The sequence below is a fragment of the Bos mutus genome, chromosome X (genome assembly GCF_027580195.1).
Source record: "Bos mutus isolate GX-2022 chromosome X, NWIPB_WYAK_1.1, whole genome shotgun sequence".
NCBI classification, from domain to species: Eukaryota; Metazoa; Chordata; class Mammalia; order Artiodactyla; family Bovidae; genus Bos; species Bos mutus.
The window spans coordinates 85,440,216-85,462,768 of NC_091646.1; the positions used below are offsets into that span (position 1 = coordinate 85,440,216).

A 22,553-nucleotide genomic window follows, 5' to 3' on the forward strand; every position below is an offset into this window, starting at 1 on the left:
AATAAGCAATCTGAATAGGCTTATATCTATATAAAATGAAATAAATAACCAATAAATTTTGAATATAGAAGGCACCTGTACCAGACAGATTCACTGGTAAATTCTACCAAACATGTAAGAAAAACATTATGCTGAGTCTCTTAAATTTCTTTCAGAGTATAGAAGTTGAGGGAATACATTTTTTTACTCATTCTATAAGGATGGCATTATCCTAACTCCAAAATCAGACAAAGATATTACAAAAAAGAAAACTAAAGCCCAATATTTTTAATGAACATGAAATCCTCAACAAAATATTATTCAGCCATATCCAAAAGAGTCTAAAAAGAATTACACACTGAGACTGAATGAGATTTGTCCCTGGTGTGCAAAGCTGGTTCAACATTCTATATAAAATCAATTAATGCTATCTAAGGACTTCACTGGTGGCTCAATCTCTGGGTTGGGAAGATCCCCTGGAGAAGGAAATGGCAATCCATTCCAGGACTATTGCCTGGAAAATCCCATGGACAGAGGAGCCTGGTTGGCTACAGTCCATGGGGTCGCAAAGAGTCGGACACGACTGAGCGACTTTACTTTCACTTTCATCACATCAACAGACTGAAGAACAATCATATGATCATATCGATGTTGTTATTCAGTCGCTAAGTCCTATCTGACTGTATGCAACCCCATCGACTGCAGCATGCCAGGTTAATTTGGTGACACCACTCAACTAGCTCATTCTCTGTTGCCCTCAATCTTTCCCAGCATCAGGGTCTTTTCCAATGAGGCAGCTCTTTGCATCATGTGCCCAAAGTGTTGGAGCTTCAATATCAGTCCTTCTACTGAATATTCAGGGTTGATTTCCTTTAGAGTTCACTGGTTTGATCTCCTGCAGTCCAAGGGATTCTCAAGCATCTCCAGCACCACAGCTCAAAAGCACCAATTCTTCAGCACTCAGCCTTCTTTTATGGTACAACACTCACATCCATACATGACTACTGGAAACACCATAGCTTTGACTATATGGACTTTTGTCAGCAAAGTGATGTCTCCGTTTTTTAATATGCTTTCTAGGTTTGTCATAGCTTTTCTTCCAGGCAGCAAGCCTCTTTTAATTTTATAACTGCAGTAATTATCCACAGTGATTTTGTAGCCCAAGAAAACAAAATCCGCCACAATTTCCATTTTTTCCCATCTTTTTGCCATGAAGTGTTGGGGCCAGATGCCATGATCTTAGTTTTTTGAATGCTGAGTTTTAAGAAAGCTTTTTCATTCTCCTCTTTCACCTTCATCAAGAGGCTCTTTAGTCCCTCTTCACTTTCTGCCATTAGGGTGGTATCATCTGTATCAATAGAGGAAGAAAAAACATTTTAGCAAATTCCATACCCATTTATGATAAAACTCTCAGATCTTTCACAACTAGTATTATACTTAATTGTGAGAACTGGGAGCTTTCCCACTAAAATCACATACAGAGCAAGGATGTCCCCTTACTATTTTTTAATACTATAAAGTATAACCTTAGTAATGAAATAAGGGAAGAAAAGGAAATAAACATTATACAGATTGGAAAGCAAGACAAAAATTGTCTGTGTTCACTGATGATAAGTTCATCTATAAGAATATACAAAAGATTGCCTTGGCTATTTGAGGTTTTTTGTATTTCCATACAAATTGTGAAATTATTTGTTGTAGCTCTGTGAAAAATACTGTTGGTAGCTTGATAGGGATTGCATTGAATCTATAGATTGCTTTGGGTAGTATACTCATTTTCACTATATTGATTCTTCTGATCCATGAACATGGTATATTTTTCCATCTATTAGTGTCCTCTTTGATTTCTTTCATCAGTGTTTTATAGTTTTCTATATGTAGGTCTTTAGTTTCTTTAGGTAGATATATTCCTAAGTATTTTATTCTTTTCATTGCAATGGTAAATGGAATTGTTTCCTTAATTTCTCTTCCTGTTTTCTCTTTATTAGTGTATAGGAATGCAAGGGATTTCTGTGTGTTGATTTTATATCCTGCAACTTTACTATATTCATTGATTAGCTCTAGTAATTTTCTGGTGGAGTCTTTAGGGTTTTCTATGTGAGGATCATGTCATCTGCAAACAGTGAGAGTTGTACTTCTTCTTTTCCAGTTTGGATTCCTTTTATTTCTTTTTCTGCTCTGATTGCTGTGGCCAAAACTTCCAAAACTATGTTGAATAGTAGTGGTGAGAGTAGGCACCCTTATCTTGTTCCTGACTTTAGGGGAAGAATGGAACTGGAGGAATCAACCTGCCTGACTTCAGGCTCTACTACAAAGCCACAGTCATCAAGACAGTATGGTACTGGCACAAAGACAGAAATATAGATAAATGGAACAAAATAGAAAGCCCAGAGATAAACCCATGCACCTATGGACAGCTTATCTTTGACAAAGGAGGCGAGAATATACAGTGGAGAAAAGAAAATCTTTTTAACAAGTGGTGCTGGGAAAACTGGTCAACTACTTGTAAAAGAATGAAACTAGAACACTTTCTAACACCATACACAAAAGTAAACTCAAAATGGATTAAAGATCTAAACATAAGACCAGAAACTATAGAACATAGGCAAAACACTCTCTGACATACATCACAGCAGGATCCTCTATGACCCACCTCACTGAATATTGGAAATAAAAGCAAAAATAAATGGGATCTAATTAAAATTAAAAGCTTCTGCACAACAAAATAAACTATAAGCAAGGTGAAAAGACAGCCTTAAGAGTGGGAGAAAATAATAGCAAATGAAGCAACTGACAAACAACTAACCTCAAAAATATACAAGCAACTCTTGCAGCTCAATTCCAGAAAAATAAACAACCCAATCAAAAAATGGGCCAAAGAACTAAATAGACATTTCTCCAAAGAAGACACACAGATGGCTAACAAACACATGAAAAGATGCTCAACATCACTCATTATCAGGGAAATGCAAATCAAAACCACAATGAGGTACCATTTCACATCAGTCAGAATGGCTGTGATCCAAAAGTCTACAAGCAGTAAATGCTGGAGAGGGTGTGGGGAAAAGGGAAGCCTCTTACACTGTTGGTGGGAATGCAAAGTAGTATAGCCACTATGGAGAACAGTTTGGAGATTCCTTAAAAAACTGGAAATAGAACTACCATACGACCCAGCAATCCCACTGCTGGGCATACACACCGAGGAAACCAGAATTGAAAGAGACATGTGTACTCCAGTGTTCATTGCAGCACCGTTTATAATATCCAGGACATGGAAGCAACCTAGATGTCCATCAGCAGATGAATGGATAAGAAAGTTGTGGTACATATATACAATGGAGTATTACTCAGCCATTAAAAAGAATACAGTTGAATCAGTTCTAATGAGGTGGATGAAACTGGAGCCTATTATACAGAGTGAAGTAAGCCAGAAAGAAAAACATCAATACAGTATACTAATGCATATATATGGAATTTAGAAAGATGGTAATGCCAACCTTGTATGCTAGACAGCAAAAGAGACACAGATGTATAGAAAAGTCTTTGGGACTCTGTGGGAGAGGGAACGGGGGGGATGATTTGGGAGAATGGTATTAACACATGTATAATATCATATAAGAAATGAATCGCCAGTCCAGGTTCGATGCAGGATACAGGAAGCCTGGGGCTGGTGCACTGGGATGACCCAGAGGGATGGTATGGGGAGGGAGGTGGGAGGGGGGTTCAGCATGGGGAACACGTGTACACCCTTGGCAGATGCATGTTGATGTATGGCAAAACCAACACAATATTGTAAAGTAAAAAAAAAAAAAAAAAAATACAGTTGAGAAAAAAAAAGAATTAAAAAAATTAAAAAAAAAGAATATACAAAAGAGACAGGAAATAATAAGTGGTTACAGAAAGCTTGAAGGATATAAGATTATTATACAAAATTGAAGCGCTTTCCTATATACCAATAAGAAACAAGCAGAATTTGAAATTAACATAAAATAACATTTATATTAATACATATAATTTAATACACATAATTTCATGGCTGCAGTTACCATCTGCAGTGATTTTGGAGCCCCAAAAAATAAAGTCTGACACTGTTTCCACTGTTTCCCCATCTATTTCCCATGAAGTGATGGGACCAGATGCCATGATCTTCATTTTATGAATGTTGAGCTTTAGGCCAACTTTTTCACTTTCCTCTTTCACTTTCATCAAGAGGCTCCTCAGTTCCTCTTCACTTTCTGCCATAAGGGTGGTGTCATCTGCATATCTGAGGTTATTGATATTTCTCCCAGCAATCTTGATTCCAGCTTGTGCTTCTTCCAGCCCAGCGTTTCTCATGATGTACTCTGCATATAAGTTAAATATGCAGGGTGACAATATACAGCCTTGACGAACTCCTTTTCCTATTTGGAACCAGTCTGTTGTTCCATGTCCAGTTTTTTCTGTTGCTTCCTGACCTGCATATAGGTTTCTCAAGAGGCAGGACAGGTGGTCTGGTATTCCCATCTCTTTCAGGATTTTCCACAGTTTATTGTGATCCACACAGTCAGAGGGTTTGGCATAGTCAATAAAGCAGAAATAGATGATTTCTGGAACTCTCTTGCTTTTTTGATGATCCAGCAGATGTTGGCAATTTGGTGTCTGGTTCCTCTGTCTTTTCTAAAACCAGCTTGAACATCTAGAAGTTCACAGTTCACATATTGCTGAAGCCTGGCTTGGAGAATTTTGAGCATTACTTTACTAGCGTGTGAGATGAGTGCAATTGTGTGGTAGTAGGAGCTTCCCTGGTGGCTCAGTGGTTAAAGCATCTGCCTGGAATGTGGGAGACCTGGGTTCGATCCCTGTGTCAGGAAGATCCCCTGGAGAAGGAAATGGCAACCCACTCCAGTACTCTTGCCTGGAGAATCCCATGGAGGGAGGAGCCTGGTAGGCTACAGTCCATGAGGTCGCAGAGTCAGACACGACTGAGCGACTTCACTTTCACTTTCACTTTGAGCATTCTTTGGCATTGCCTTTCTTTGGGATTGGAATGAAAACTGACTTTTTCCAGTCCTTTGGCCACTGCTGAGTTATCCAAATTTGCTGGCATATTGAGTGCAGCACTTTCACAGCATCTCCCATATAATAACATAAATCAGTCATGAATACACACACACACACACATATATATATATATATATATATATATATATATATATATATATATATATATATATCCTTTCATTCTTGAGCATCCTTCCCTTCCCACCATCCCTCCCCTCTAGGTCATCAAAGAGCACCAGGCTGGGCCCAGTGTGTTATATGGCAACTTCCCACTAACTATTTTACACATGATAGTGTATATAGGTCAATGCTACTTTCTCAATTAGTCCCATCTTCACCTCCCCCCACTGTATCCAAAGTCTGTTCTCTACTAGGTTCATCAGTACCTTTTTTCTAGATTCCATACATATATGCATTAATATGTGATATTTGTTTTCCTCTTTCTGACTTACTTCACTCTGTGTAAGAGGCTCCAGGTTCATCTACCTCGCTACAACTGACTCAGATTCATTCATTTTTATGGCTGACATTCCATTGTATATATATACCACAACTTCTTTATCAATTATCTGTCAATGGACATATAGACTGCTTCCATGTCCTGGATATTGTAAATATTGCTGCAATAAACATTGGTATACATGTGTCTTTTAGAACTCTGTTTTTGTTTGTTTTTTCATATATGTGTCTTACAATTGTGGTTTTTCTTTTAGCATTGTGATTTTCTCAGGGCATATGTCCTGTTGTGGGATTGCTGGTAGATTTATTGCAAGGCTTTTTTTTAAGGAGTCAGCATACTGTTTTCCATAATGGCTGTATCAGTTTACATTCCCACCAATACTGCAGAAGGGTTCCCTTTTCTCCATATCCTCTCCAAAATTTATTTTGTATAGAATTTTTGATGATGGCCATTCTGGTGTGAGGTGATACCTCATTGTAGTTTTGATGTGTGTTTCTCTAATAGTGAGTGATACTAAGCATATTTTCATATGTTTATTGGCCATCTGTACACCTTCTTTGCAGAAACATCTGCTTAGGGCATCTGCCCTTTTTAACTGGGTTGTTTTTTTTTTCTGATATTGAACTGTATGATCTGCTTATATATTTTGGAGATTAATGCTTTGTCAGTTTCTTTGTTTGCAATTATTTTCTCATTACATTTTGTTTATAGTTTCCTTTGCTGTGCAAAAACTTTTAAGATTTATTAAATTCCATTTGTTTATTTCTGGTTTTATTTCCTTTAATCTAGGAAGTGGGTCAGAGAGAATCTTGCAGTGATCTGTGTCAGTAAGTGTACTACCTATGCTTTCCTCCATAATTTTTGGCTTTACATTTAAGTGTTTGGGCTTCCCTCATGGCTCAGATGGTAAAGAATCTGCCTGCAATGCGGGATATCTGGGTTCAACCCCTGGGTTGAGAAGATCCCATGGAGAAGGGAATGGCAACCCACTCCAGTATTCTTGCCTGGAGAATTCCATGGACAGAGGAGTCTGGTGGACTACAGTCCATGGTGTCTCAAAGAGTTGGAAGCTGAGCAACTAACAGTTTGTCTTTAATCCATTTTGAGTTTATTTTTGTGTGTGGTGTTAGTAAGTGTTCTAGTTTCATTCTTTTACATATAGATGTCCAGTTTTCTCAACACCACTTATTGAAGAGGCTGTCTTTTCTCCATTGTATATTCTTGTCTCTTTTGTCAAAGATAAGGTGCCCATATGTGCATGAGTTTATCTTTGCACTTTCTACTTTGTTCCATTGGTCCATATTTCTGTTTTTGTGCCAGTACCATACTATCTTAATGACAGTACCTTTGTAGAATATTTTGAAGAAAGTGAGTTTGATTCCTCCAGCTCCATTTTTGTTTCTCAAGATTGCTTTGGTTCTTTGGGGTCTTTTGTATTCATACAAATTTTGAAAATTTTTTTTCTAGTTTGGTGAAAAATGCCATTGGTAATTTGATAAGGATTTCACTGAATTAGTAGATTGCTTTGGATAGTATAGTCATCTTGAAAGTATTGATTCTTCCAATCCAAGAACAAGGTATATCTCCTCATCTGCTTGTATTGTTTGCATACAGATTCTTTTGTCTCTTTGAAAGTGAAAGTGTTAGTTGCTCAGTCGTGTCTGACTCTTTGCGACCCCATGGACAATGGAGCCTGCCAGGCTCCTCTGTCCATGGATTTCTCTAGGCAAGAATACTGGAGTGGGTTGGGTTGCCATTTCTTTCTCCAGGGGATCTTGCTGACCCAGGCATCAAACCTGGGTCTGTTGAATTGCAGACAGATTCTTTACCATCTGAACCACCAGGGAAGGTTTACTCCTAGATATTTTATTCTTTATGTTGCAATGGTGAGTGGAATTGTTTCCTTAGTTTCTTTCTGATTTTTCATTATTAGTGTATAGGAATGCAAGTAATTTCTGTATATTCATTTTACATCCTGCAACTTTACTAAATTCATTGATTACCTCTAGCAGTTTTTTGGTGGCATTTTAGGGTTGTCTATGTACAGAATCCTGTCATCTGCAAAGAGTGAGAATTTTACTTCTTTTCCAATATGGATTCTTTTATTTCTTTTTCTTCTCTGATTATTGTGGCTAGGACTTTCAAAACTATATTGAGTAAAAGTGGCAAAAGTGGGCATCCTTGTCTTGTTCCTACTTTTAGAGGAAATGTTTTCAGTTTTTCACCATTGAGAATAATGTTTGCCATGTGTCATATATAGCCTTTATTATGTTGAGGTAGGTTCTTTCTATACTGATTTTCCAAAGAGTTTTTTAATTGTAAATTGGTGTTGAATTTTGTTGAAAGCTTTCTCTTCATCTATTGAAATTATCATATGAATTTTATCTTTCAATTTGTTAATATGATGTATCACATTGATTGATTTGCATATATTGATTCCTTGCACCCCTGGGATAAACCCATTTTATCACGGTGTGTGATTCCCTTAATATGTTATTGGATTCTGTTTGCTAGAACTTTGTTGAGATTTTAAAAATTTATGTTCATCAGTGATATTGGCCTGTAATTTTCTTTTTGTGATATCTTTGTCTGCTTTTGGTATCAGGGTGAGGGTGGCTTTGTAGAATGAATTTGGGAGTTTTCCTCCCTCTGAAACTTTTTTGGAACAGTTTGAGCAGGACAGTTGTTAGCTCCTATCTAAATGTTTGATAGAATTCACCATTGCAGCCATCTGGTCCTGGGCTCTTTGTTGGAAGATATTTTATCAGAGTTTCAATTTCAATGTGCTTGTGATTGGTCTGTTCATAGTTTCTACTTCTTCTTAGTTCAGTCTTGTGAGTTTGTTCCTTTCCATTATTGGCATATAGTTGCTCATAGTAGTCTCTTATGATCCTTTGCATTTCTATTGTGTCTATTGAAACTTCTCCTTTTTCATTTCTAACTTTATTGATATGAGTCTTCTCCCTTTTTTTCTTGATGACTGGCTATGGCTTGTTAACTGTCTTTATCTTCTCAAAGAACCACCTTTTATTTTTATTGATATTTGCTATTGTTTCTTTTATTTCTATTTATTTCTGCTCTGATAGGTATTATTTCTTTCCTCCTGCTAACTTTGGGGTTTCTTTGTTCTTCTTTTTCTGGTTGCTTTAGATATAAGGTTAAATTGTTTATTTGATGTTTTTCTCATTTTTTGAGGTAAATTTATATTGCTATAAACTTCCCTCTTACTACTGTTTTTACTGCATCCCATAGTTTTTGAGTTATCATGTTTTTATTTTCATTTGTTTCTAGATTTTTTTTAATTTCCTCTTTTATTTCCGCAGTGACCTCTTGGCTATAAAGTACTGTATTGTTTAGCTTTCATGTGTTTGTGTTTTAGTCCTTTTCCTGTAATTGATATCTAATCTTATAGCATTGTGGTCTCAAAAAAGTCTTGATACAATTTCAATTTTCTAAAAGTTAACCAATGTTTGTTTTCTGACCCAAAATGTGATCTATCCTGAAGAATGGTCTACATGCTCTTGAGAAAAAAACTGTATTCTGCTGTTTGGATATGGAATGTCCTATAGATACCAATTAATTCTATCTTGTCCAATGTGTCATTTAAGGATTGTGATTTCTTATTAATTTTCGGTCCAGATGATCTGTCCATTGGTGTGACTGGGGTGTTAAAATCCCCCATTATTATTGTATTACCCCTTAGTAGTGGTTAGCATTTGCATTATGTATTGAGGTGCTCCTGTGATGGGTGCATAAATATTTATAATCATTATATCTTCTTCTTGATACCTTGATTATTATGTAGTGTCCTTCCTTGTTTCTTATAACAGTCTTTATTTGAAAGTTTATTTTATCTGATATAAATGTTGGTGTTCCTGCTATCCTTTGATTTCTATTTGTGTGGAATATCTTTTTCCAGCCCCGCACTTTAAGTCTGCATGTGTCTGTTGAAATGAAGTTGGTCTCTAGTAGACAGCATATATAGGGGCCTTGTTTTGTATCCATTTGGCCAGTTTGTATCTTGGTTGGAGAATTTAATACATTTACATTTAAGGTAATTGGTATGTGTGATCCTATAATCACTTACTTCATTGATTTGGATTTGTTTTTGTAGGTCTTTTCTTTTTGTTGTTTTCTGTCTAGAACTTTATAGAGAAGTTCCTCTTGCATTTGTTATAGAGCTGGTTTGGTGCTGAATTATCTTAATTTTTTCTTATTTATAACGCTTTTGATTTCTCTGTCAAACCTGAATGAGATCTTTTCTGAGTAGGGTAGTCTTCGTTGTAGGATTTTTTTTTTTCCATTCATCATTTTAAGTATATCCTGCCATTCCCTTCTTGCCTGCACTGGTTCTGCTGAAAAATCTGTTAACCTTATGGGGATTCCCTTGTGTGTTATTTGTTGGTCTTCCCTTGCTTCTTTTAGTAATTGTTCTTTGTGTTTAATTTTTGTTAATTTGATCAATGTGTCTTGGCCTGTTTATTTCTGGGTTTATTTTGTATGAGACTCTCTGGGCTTCCTGGACATGGCTGGGCAATTCCTTCCCTATGTTAGAGAAGTTTTTGACTATAATCTCCTCAAATATTTTTTCATGCCTTTTCTTTTCCTCTTATTTTTCTGCAACCCCTATAATTCAAATGTTGGTGCATTTAATGTCCCAGATACCTCTGAGACTGTTCTCATTTCTTTACAGTGTCGTTTCTTTATTCTGCTCTCCTTCAGTTGTTTCCACAATTCCATTTACCAGTTCAATTATCCATTCTCTTGTGTTGGCTAATCCTCTATTGTTTTCCTCTACTGCATTTTTATTTCAGTTTTTATGTTGTTGATTGTTCTTTATTTCTTCTAGGTTCTTGTTAAATATCTCTTCCATCTTCTCAATCCATGCCTCCAGTCTGTTTATCAGTGCCTGTACTTTATTTCTGATGTTTTGGATCTTTCCCATCATTACTCTGAATTCTTTTTCATGTTCAGTTCAGATGCTCAACTGTGTCCAACTCTTTGTGACCCCATGGACTGCAGCACACCAGGCCTCCCTGTCCATTACCAACTCCCGGAGTTTACTCAAACTCATGTCCATTGAGTCGGTGATGCCATCCAACCATCTCATCCTCTGTCGTCCCCTTCTCCTCCCGCCTTCAATCTTTCCCAGCATCAGGGTATTTTCGAATGAGTCAGTTCTTCACATCAGGTACGCAAATTGGAGTTTCAGCTTCAACATCAGCCCTTCCAATGAATATTCAGGACTGATGTCCTTTAGATTGGACTGGTTGGATCCCATTGCAGCCCAGGGGACTCTCAAGAGTCTTCTCCAACACCACAGTTCAAAAGCATCAATTCTTCAGTGCTCAGCTTTCTTTATAGTCCACCTCTCACATCCATACATGACTACTGGAAAAACCATAGCGTTGACTAGATGGACCTTTGTTGGCAAAGTAATGTCTCTGCTTTTTAATATGCTGTCTAGGTTGGTCATAACTTTTCTTCCAAGGAGTAAGCATCTTTTAATTTCATGGCTGCAGTCCCCATCTGCAGTGATTTTGGAATCCTCCAAAAATAAAGTCTGTCACTGTTTCCCCATCTATTTGCCATGAAGTGATGGGAACAGATGCCATGATCTTAGTTTTCTGAATGTTGAGTTTTAAGCCAACTTTTTCACTCTCCTCCTTCACTTTCATCAAGAGGCTCTTTAATTCTTCTTTGCTTTCTCCCATAGGGTGGTGTCATCTGCGTATCTGAGGTTATTGATATTTCTCCCAGCAATCTGGAATTCAGCTTGTGCTTCATCCAGCCCAGCGTTTCTCAGGATGTACTCTGCATATAAGTTAAATAAGCAGGGTGACAATATGCAGCCTTAACATACTCCTTTCCCTATTTGGAACCAGTCTGTTGTTTCATGCCCAGTTCTAACTGTTGCTTCCTGACCATGTAGACTGTCTATTTTGTCTTCATTTATTTGGACCAGTGTGTTTTTACCATGCTCCTTCATTTGCTGCATGTTTCTCTGTCTTTTCATTTGTTTAATTTACTGTTTTGGGGGGCTCCCTTCCACAGGCTGCAAATCTTAGTTCCTCTTAGTTATGTAGTCTTCCCCCAGCGGGTAGGGTTGGGCCAGTGCTTGGTGAAGTTTTCCTGTTTAGGGGGACTTGTGCATATATTCTGGTGGGTGAAGTTGGATCTTGTCTCTCTAAAAGACAGTTTTGTACCCAGTGGTGTGCAGCCTATTTCCTAATGGGAAGGGCTGTGGAAAGTGTTTTGCTATCTATTTGGCACAAAGCATTAAATAGTGAAGCTGGCTGGCCTTTGGTTGGTCCAGTTCTCAGTGTTGAGATGCAGGCCTTTGGGAGATTTCTCACTAATTAGTATTTCATGGGGTCAGGAGTTCTCTGGTGGTCCAACATCTTGGATTTAGTCTGTCCAAAAGTCTGTTCTGTATATGTGTGTCTCTATATGTGTGTCTCTTTTGCTGTCTTCCATACAGGGTCGTTGTTGCCATCTTTCAAAATTCCGTATATATGCGTTAATATACAGTATTTGTCTTTATCTTTCTGACTTACTTCACTCTGTATAATAGGCTCCATTTTCATCCACTTCCTTAGGACTGACTCAAATGTGTTCCTTTTTATAGCTGAGTAATATTCCATTGTGTATATATAACACAACTTCCTTATCCACTCATCTGCTGATGGACATCTAGGCTGTTTCAATGTCCTAGCTATTGTAAATAGTGCTTCAGTGAACATTGGGGTATGTGTGTCTCTTTCTATTCTTGTTTCCTTGGGGTGTACGGCCAGCAGTGGGATCGTTGGGTCATTTGGCAGTTCTTTTCCCAGTTTTTAAGGAATCTCCACACTGTTCTCCATAGTGGCTGTACTAGTTTGAATTCCTACCAACAGTGTAAAAGTGTTCCCTTTTCTCCACACCCTCTCCAGCATTATTGTTTGTAGGCTTTTTGATTATGGTCATTCTGACCAGCATGAGATGGTGCTTCATTGTGGGTTTGATTTGCATTTCTCTAACAATGAGTGATGTTGAACATCTTTTCACCCCTCCCTCTCCACAGCACAACTGAGCAAGTGAGCCTGAATAAGTGGCTACTTTTGACCCCTCAAGTCAGGGTGGAAATAAGATGTTGAAGAGACTTGCAAACAAGAGGAAGCCAAAATAAGCAAAGAAGGGGGGACCACCCTGAAAGTGGCAGGTGCAACAGATTAAAACCCCACAGTTAAGCTGAGACTGTGCATCTGAGGATGTATTTTTCTAAGAATTTGTCAATTTATTCCAGGTTTCAAATTTTATTGGCATATAGTTGCTTGTACTACTCTCTTATGATACTTTGTATTTCTGTTGTGTCAGTTGCAATGTCTCTGTTTACATTTCTTTTTTCCAATAGGAATTAAGTAGATATTTATTTTTTGTATATTTCACAAATATAATTTTGGAAGAGTTATTTGACAATTTTCAGCTTTAATTGCAAACTCTATAGGCATGTTCAGCAAAAATTCTTTTATTCTTGGCCCTTTTAATACAGGCAAGTGTCCCGTTGGATCTGTATACTTTGTTATATTTAAGATGGATAACCAAAGAAACCTACTGTATGGCACATTTAACTGTGGTTAATGTTATGTAGCAGCCTGTATGGGAGGGGAATTTGGGTGAAAATGGATACACATATATGTATTGCTGAATCCCTTTTTTGTTCACCTGAAACTATCACAACATTGTTAAGGCTAAACCCCAATACAAAATAAAAAGTTTAAAATAACAAATAAGAGATGCAGTCACAGATTCGAGGGCTTATTTAAAAAATTAGATATTTCTTCCAAATGCTGTTTAGTTGATCAATAACATATTACAAATAGAGTTAATGGTTTTCATGACCATCAGTGATTTCCATAATAAAATCCAGTAGTCTACCTATTAAGAGGCAGAAATTAGTAAAATAGTATTAAAATCGGGGTTTTTATCCTTTGAATAACAATCCCAGAATAAGACTTCTTTGATTCCAATTTTATAAGGTGTGATGTGGTGTCAGAGGTAGAAAGGATATGGGGGAAGATTGGCAGTGCACACTGAATTGCAGAATTAGGACAGTGGTTCAAACTTGTCCTTGTCCAGATAAAGATACTGTTTAAAAAAAAATTTTTAAATGCTCCCTTGCATGTGTGCAAGCCAAGTCACTTCAGTCATGTCTGACTCTGAGACCCTATGGACTGTAGCCTGATAGGCTCCTCTATCCATGGGATTCTCCAAGCAAGAATACTGGAGTGGGTTTCCCTGACCTCCTCCAGGTGATCTTCCCAACCCAGGTATTGAACACGCATCTCTTATGTCTCCTGCATTGGCAGTTGGATTCTTTACCATTAGTGCCAACTGGGAAGCCCAAAATACATCCTTAATTATGGTATACTGGAAAGGACATTAAAGGATTAATAATTCATCAGCCCTACCCTTATGGCAGAAAGTGAAGAGGAACTCAAAAGCCTCTTGATGAAAGTGAAAGTGGAGAGTGAAAAAGTTGGCTTAAACCTCAACATTCAGAAAATGAAGATCATGGCATCCAGTCCCACCACTTCATGGGAAATAGATGGGGAAACAGTGGAAACAGTGTCAGACTTTATTTTTCTGGGCTCCAAAATCACTACAGATGGTGACTGCAGCCATGAAATTAAAAGATGCTTACTCCTTGGAAGGAAAGTTATGACCAACCTAGAAAGCATATTCAAAAGCAGAGACATTACTTTGCCAACAAAGGTTCGTCTAGTCAAGGCTATGGTTTTTCCTGTGGTCATGTATGGATATGAGAGTTGGACTGTGAAGAAGGCTGAGCACCGAAGAATTGATACTTTTGAACTGTGGTGTTGGAGAAGACTCTTGAGAGTCCCTTGGACTGCAAGGAGATCCAACCAGTCCATTCTGAAGGAGATCAGCCCTGGGATTTCTTTGGAAGGAATGATGCTAAAGCTGAAACTCCAGTTCTTTGGCCACCTCATGCGAAGAGTTGATTCATTGGAAAAGACTCTGATGCTGGGAGGGATTGGGGGCAGGAGGAGAAGGGGACGACAGAGGATGAGATGGCAGGATGGCATCACTGACTCGATGAACGTGAGTCTGAGTGAACTCTGGGAGTTGGTGATGGACAGGGAGGCCTGGCATCCTGCGATTCATGGGGTTGCAAAGAGTCGGACACGACTGAGTGACTGATCTGATCTGATCTGATCTGAAATACCATTTAATAAATGCCATCAGGGGCCTTAAGAAACAAGCAGGAATGACAACAGGATGGGGGAAGTGAAGTAAAATGAGGTAAAAAAGGAAAATGAAAAATGGAAGTAATATGTCTGCATGTTGGGGAATGTGAAAAGGCCACAACAGAAACTGTTTTAGTTGCCACTCGGACATGCACTTCCTTCCTATAGGATATCTGTCCCTGGATCACTAAACACTAAGTTTAGAGCACAGTCCAAGTAGAGTTCACATTTAAGTGTTTGATAAAATTTGAGTACTTTGGATTGAGAAAGCCTACATATCTGGTTTAGTAAAATGTATCAATAAATATTCAGAGGTATAGTTTTATTGCATCAAGTAAAAAGAGCAACAAATTTCCAGTGAAGTAACAACAAGTAGAGGCTTTGGTGAACATTTAGGACTTATTTTTAGGTGTGCAGCACAATAATTTTGAATAACTTGTAAATAGATTGTAAGCATGCTCCTTCTAGTTCATTAGAACAGCAATTCCTTACTATTTCAACAAGCCAATAAATATAATTATTTTAGTCAGATGTAGCCTTTAAAAACGAAATGTTTCTCAGAACTGTACTATCAAACAGGAGCTACTGGATATGAAACAGGTAATTTATTTTTATCTGGTTTTAATGAAGTATTTATCTCCAACTTATTTACTCCAACATTCATTTATAATAAAGACAATGATTCAAATCAGCCCTTTCTCAAACCACAAATATGAAACCATAGAAAGTTTAATTAAATTCAGCTTAGTCAAAAGTATCAAGCAATGGTGAAACAATCTGCAAATATGTCTTCAATGAACTGAGCTTCTAAACAACAAAAACAGAAAAGTGCAAAACCCCTATCTTAATCACTAATAATGAAGCCTAAGCAATTGATCATACCTATGAGTCCTACATGGCAGGTCTTTCCTGATGGAAAGTCCTGAGATTTCAATCACTGTGACTTTAGAGAAGGTAGGTTGGTTTAATGAGAAAATTTACCTTTAATAAAAAAACAATATTTTATTAATGAGGAAATTTGCTTTTAATAAAAGACAGCATTTTATTTTGGGTACTTAGTATTTCACAGATCTGCAACAAATTTTGAAGTAGATAAATATAAGCATTTATTATACAATCTAATACGTCCATGATCAGGACATCCCTTATAGCTCAGTTGGTAAAGAAACCACCTGCAATGCAGGAGACCCTGGTTTGATTCCTGGGTTGGGAAGATCCTCTGGAGAAGGGATAGGCTACCCATTCCAGTATTCTTGGGCTTCCCTCATGGCTCAGCTGGTAAGGAATCCACCTTGAATGTGGGAGACCTGGGTTCGATCCCTGGTTTAAGAAGATCCCCTGGAGAAGGGAAAGGCTACCCACTCCAGTATTCTGGCCTGGAGAATTCCATGGACTGTATAAGTCCATGGGGCCATAAAGAGTTGGACACAACTGAGTGACTTTCACTTGATACAAGCTAAAATTCAGACAGCAATTACATCTCTTGTCGCAAACTATAGCAGGAATCCTATCATAATCAAGAATAACATGATCTGATCTTTCAGGTTAATCTCTGACATATGTGTGAATTTAATGATGATTGCTTGCAAATAGTTATTAAAAAACCTACTAGATATTACCAAAATTCTACTTTGGGGTATTTTGCAATTCTTAAATCAATCCCACAATGATTATACATACTTTGGTATAACCTACTCACTCCCATTACAAATCTGTTTATATATATAATTAATCTTTATAACAAATTAGCACATTATTGATTTTGTTGTTTTCTGCTTTTGGAGTGGAAGGATCAGGAAGACAATCAGCAAGCTTTTCTCAGAGCGCTAGGCAGCCTTTAAGTGCAGGTGCTATGCTTAATGCACCATTTATGGTAATTTGGGGTCATAGGAAAGCAGGTGTACAAATGAAGCCAAGATCTAGAAAAGATCCCTGGATCCAAAAGAGATGGCAGTCTTGCACAAGTCAAAGATGAAGAAAATAATACTATCATCTCAGGCTACAGATCTTCAGCATCATGCTACAGTATCACAGCTTATGGGCAGAGCTCTGAAAAGAGCAGTAAATTTGTCCCAATAAAGTCTGTCAAAGTTCTAACTAGATAAATGACAAGTAAAATTATATTTACATTTTATTGAAGTGACATCTATAGAAGCAAAATATCTAAATATGAATTATCTGTTCCACATATCATGTAAATTGCTCTAATTGTCACAAGCCTAGTTCACTTAGTTCACTATAATTACTTAAAATTCATCTTATCATAACTAGGTTTCTGGGCCAGTCTTCTCAAATATTTGTTTCATTATAAATTTCCTTTTATTTAAAAAACTGTCAATTAGTAATAATACAGGATTAAGAGTAGTTAACAACTGAGAAATCATTGTGTGAGAAAATACAGCATTCAAGAGTAAAATTATAGATACATATGTTTCTGAATAGACTGAACAGCACAGCCCAACACAATTTGAGTCAAAGAAGCAAGAAAAAAAAGGAAAGGCCACAGGAAGCAAATTATTTTATTCTATATATATATGCTTAGTCACTCAGTGGTGTCCAACTCTTTTCGACCACATGGACTGCAGCCTTCAAGGCTCCTCTGTCCATGGGGATTCTCCAGGCAAGAATACTGGAATGGGTTGCGATGCCCTTCCTCCAGGGGATCTTTCCAACCCAGGGATTGAACTCAGGTCTGCATTGTAAGTGGATTCTTTACCAACTGAGCCACCAGAGAAGACATTTTATTCTAATGTCCCTCAAATTGACTATGGAAGTAAAAAGTTTCTACATTAAAAGACATTTATATATATGGTGGGATGATTTGGGAGAATTGCATTGAAACATGTATAATATCATATATGAAACGAATCGCCAGTCCAAGTTCGATGCATGATACTGGTTGCTTGGGGCTGGTGCACTGGGACGACCCAGAGGGATGGTACGGGGAGGAAGGAGGGAAGGGGGTTCGGGATGGGAAACACATGTATACCTGTGGTGGATTCATGTTGATGTATGGCAAAACCAATACAATATTGTAAAGTAATTAACCTCCAATTAAAATAAACAAATTTATATTTAAAAAAACATTTATATAAATTACATGAATTTAATTTTCATAAAAGTCAAATATGTTCTGCATAGGACAAAAGACATGCATAAGAAACATAACATAGTTGTACGAGGCCACTGAATGTCATGAATATTAGTAACAAATGAAAAATTAAGTATATGACAGACTGAGCAATTACCGACTCAATGGACACAAATTTGAGCAAATTCCAGGAGATAGTTAAGGACAGGGAAACCTGGCATGCTGCAGTCCATGGGGTCACAAAGAGTTGAAAACCACTTAGTGACTGAACAACAACAACAAGACTGAGCACACATTTCAGTTTAGTATTCTATAACTCCAAGACCATAAACTGCTCTTGAGAGGGTTAGCAAGTAGGAAGGCCAGAGGTCCCCAAGTCACAGGAGGAAACAAACTGCAAGTGGCAGGGAGACTTTTTTCCCCCTTCTCTGTTGAGGAAGACAGTTCTACCTAACACTAACCTTTTTTTTTTTTTTTTTTTTTCTTTTTTTTTTCTTAAATCTTGGGCTGCTGGCTTTGAAGTGAAGTCGCTCAGTCATGTCTGACTCTTTGTGACCCCATGGGCTGTAGCCTACTGGGCTCCTCCGTCCATGGGATTTTCCAGGCAAGAGTACTGGAGTGTGTTGCCATTTCCTTCTCCAGAGGATCTTCCCGACCCAGGGATCAAACCTGGGTCTCCCACATTGTAGGCAGATGCTTTACCGTCTGAACTACAAGGGAAGCCCTTGACTCAACAAATCAATATTCATCTCAATTGTTTTATGGCCGAGTATGACGCACCTTTTACCATTCTAGCTCAACAATTCATATTGTGGGAGAGGGGCCTGATGAAACTCCCTCAGTCTTGAGGTGTCTCTCTTATCTGATTAGGAGCTCACTGCAGTCTTCAGTCCATGTGGTTGCAAAGATCTGGACATGACTGAGCAACTTTCACTCACTCACTAACAGACATAAAACACCTTGCTAAAGACTAGCAAGTGGGCACTCTTTCTGTCCCCTTCTAATGTCTATGTGGAAGCTTTCCCTATCTCTATTGTAATGTAATAAAACTTTGCTACATAAAAAGCTCTGAGTAGTCAAGCCTTGTCTCTGGCCCCAGATCAAAACTGTCTCCTCTGGGGGTCATGAATCCCGACATAGCACACAGCTCACAAACCACAACCTTTCAATCTTAGTATATATAAATGATAAATGACATATAGAGTTTTGTATAGGAATTCTTGTGCTTCTGGTTGGCACATCATCTACTCTTTAATATGTGAAATTAATACAGACAGTTGTGAGAAGCTGTGGGAAAAAATGTACTTACAAAAGTGGTACAAAAGTGGCACAAAAGTGAATTCAACAGTTAGTGCACATGTTCAACAACATCTTCAACAACAAAAGGTATTTTAACACTATAGAACTTAGTAAGAATATTAGCTTCAACAGTAGCTGTTAAGCACCAGAGTCACATAAGTTACAACAGAATGGGCAAATATTGCCTGAATAACATTCTACTGTTAAAGCTGAAACAGAGTTAAGGCCATTATAGTTCAAACATAGGATACAAATCTTTTGGAGTCATGTCTGTATTTGAAATATGTGACTTTTCTTCAAACTTGTGGTCTTAAATTTCTGTTTTACAAAATCCAAAAGGAAAATGTAGAAGAATTCAATACAGTAGAGGTTATATTAAATAAGAGTAGCATACAAAGCTATAATTGAATGAATTAAAGAAAGCCAAAACATTAAAATTGTAAAACTTACTTGTTACTTGTTGGAACCATCGCTACACTAGGAGTTAGGTAATACATACAATTATTTTCAAGTAGATTACTTTACTTTGCTCTAACATGTTCTTTTCACCAGTGCACCGTTAAACTAGTAAAAACTATACATAAGTATTAGTATATTCCCTTACCAGGGCTTCCCTGGTAGCTCAGTCAGTAAAAAATTTGCCTGGAGTGCAGGAGACCTGGGTTTGATCCCTGGATTGGGAAGATCCCCTGGAAAAGGAAATGGCAACCCACTCCAGTATTCTTGCCTGGAAAATCCTATAGACTGAGGAGCCTGGTGGGCTACAGTCAATGGGGTCGCAAAGTCAGACACAACTTAGCAACTAAACCACATCCCCTTACAAGAGTAGCACACACTACTGCTACCTGCGAAGTCATCACTCTTGAATGACTTAGTGAGTGAAAGTAAATAAAAAGCATAGAAGTAATATATTAAGGGGAAATATTGGGAATTACAAGACACATGCAGTCCAAATTTTTTAATCAACCAGCCAGTTTGCTAACAAGAGATGATTACCATTGAGGAAGGTTGTATGGAGTGGGAATGTGGTCACCAGTGACCTCTGTCTTATCTGTGGCTGTGATATAGCCATACTGTAATTCCAAGAATCAAAATATTTTTTGCCCTTTCGGCAATCATTTCCTTAAAAAATCTGAACCTCTAGGCTTTTGTCTCAGATGAGGATACTTTGCTTTTAATTTTGTTTCTTCCGCTTTCTCTGGACTAGTCACTTTATCTTCCATTTCTTTCTGCTCCTCCATGGAGGCTGTCTCAGGGACTTCCATGAACATACTTCTCACTATGTGGAGGAGACACCAGAAAGAGAAGCAGTTACCAGGTAATTGAGGCTGCCCAGCTCCCTTGTTGCCTCAGGTCTGCTGGACTCCTGCCCAACTCCCCAAGCATGTGACTGGGCCACCTCTACCCACCTCCATTTTCATTTCTAATTTTAATGATTTGAGTCCTTTCCCTTCTTTTCTTGATGAGTCTGACTATCAATTTTGTTTAGTTTGATGAGTGGGTAGCCATTTCCTTCTCCAGGGGATCATCCTGACCCAAGGATCGAACCTAGGTTTCTTGCATTGCAGGTAGACTCTTTACTGTCTGAGCCACAAAGGAAGCCCAACCAGCTTTTAGTTGTATTGATCTTTGCCATTATTTTCTTCACTTCTATTTCATTTATTTCTGCTCTTATTTTCCTGTTTCCTTCTACTAACGTTGGGTTTTGTTTGATCTTTATTCTCTGATAGCTTTAGGTGTAAGATTGTTGTTGTTCTTCAGTCACAAAGTCATGTCTGACTCTGCAACCCCATGAACTACAGCATGACAGACTTCCCTGTCCTTCACAATCTCCCTGAGTTGCTCAAACGCATCTCCATTGAGTCAGTGATGCCATCCAATCATCTCTTATCTTCTGTTGCCCCCTTCTCCTCCTTCCCTCAATATTTCCCATCATTAAGGTATTTCAAGTGAATCAGCTCTTTGCAGTGGTCAGGACAAAGAAATGGAGGAAAACAATAAAATGAGAAAGACTAGAGATCTCTTCAAGAAAATTAAAGAGACCAAGGGAACATTTCGTGCAAAGATGGGCACAATAAAGGACAGAAATGGTATGGACCTAACAGAAGCAGAAGATATTAAGATGACTTGGTGAGAATACACAGAAGAACTATATGAAAAAGATCTTCATGACCTAGATAAACAGGATGGTGTGATCACTCATCTAGAACCAGACATCCTGGAATGCAAAGTCAAGTGGGTCTTAGGAAGCATCACTATGAACAAAGCTGATGAAGGTGATGAAATTCCAGTTGAACTATTTCAAATCCTAAAAGACGATGCTGTGAGAGTGCTGCATTCAATATGCTAGCAAATCTGGAAAACTCAGCAGTGGCCACAGGACTGGAAAAGGCCAGTTTTCGTTCGAATCCCAAAGAAAAGCAATGCCGAATAATGTTCAAACTACTGCATAATTACACTCATCTCACATGCTAGCAAAGTAATGCTCAAAATTCTCCAAGCCAGGCTTCAACAGTATGTGAACCATGAACTTCCAGATATTCAAGCTGGATTTAGAAAAGCCAGAGGAAGCAGAGATCAAATTGCCAATATCCATTGGATCATCAAAAAAGAAAGAGAGTTCCAGAAAAACATCTACTTCTGTTCTATTGACTATGCCAAAGCCTTTGACAGTGTGGATCACAACAAACTGTGAAAAATTCTTAAAGAGGTGGGAATACCAGACCACCTGACCTGCCTCCTGAGAAATCTGTATGCAGGTCAAGAAGCAACAGTTAGAACTAGACATGAAACAACACACTGCTTCCAAATCGGGAAAGGATTTCGTGAAGGCTGTATATTGTCACTGTACTTATTTAACTTATATTCAGAGTACATCATGAAAAATGTTGGATTGGATGAAGTACAAGCTGAAATCAAGATTTATGGGAGAAATATCAATACCTCAGATATGCAGATGACACCATCCTTATGGGAGAAAGCAAAGAAAAACTGAAGAGCCTCTTGATGAAAGTGAAAGAGGAGAGTTAAAAAGTTGGCTAAAGATTCAACATTCAAAAAACTAAGATCACGGCATGTGGTCCGACCACTTCATGGCAAATATATGGGGAAACAATGGAAATAGTGACAGATTTATTTTGGGGGGCTCCAAAATCACTGCAGATGGTGACTGCAGCCTTGAAATTAAAAGACGCTTGCTCCTTGGAAAGAAAAGCTATGACCAAACTAGACAGCATATTAAAAAGCAGAGACATTACTTTGCCAGCAAAGGTCCATATAATCAAAGCTATGGTTTTTCCAGTAGTCAGTTATGGACGTGAGAGTTGGACTATAAAGAAAGCTGAGCACCGAAGAATTGATGCTTTTGGACGGTGGTGTTGGAGAAGACTTTTGAGAGTCCCCTGGACTGCAAGGAGATCCAACCACTCCATCC

The 22,553-nt window shown here is 38.0% G+C and overlaps 1 pseudogene; it reads right to left on the bottom strand.

Moving 5' to 3' along the window:
• Window positions 1–20,082: 20,082 nt before the first annotated feature.
• Window positions 20,083–20,395, bottom strand: LOC138986402 (cAMP-regulated phosphoprotein 19 pseudogene; annotated as a pseudogene).
• Between the last annotated feature and the right edge of the window lie 2,158 nt (window positions 20,396–22,553).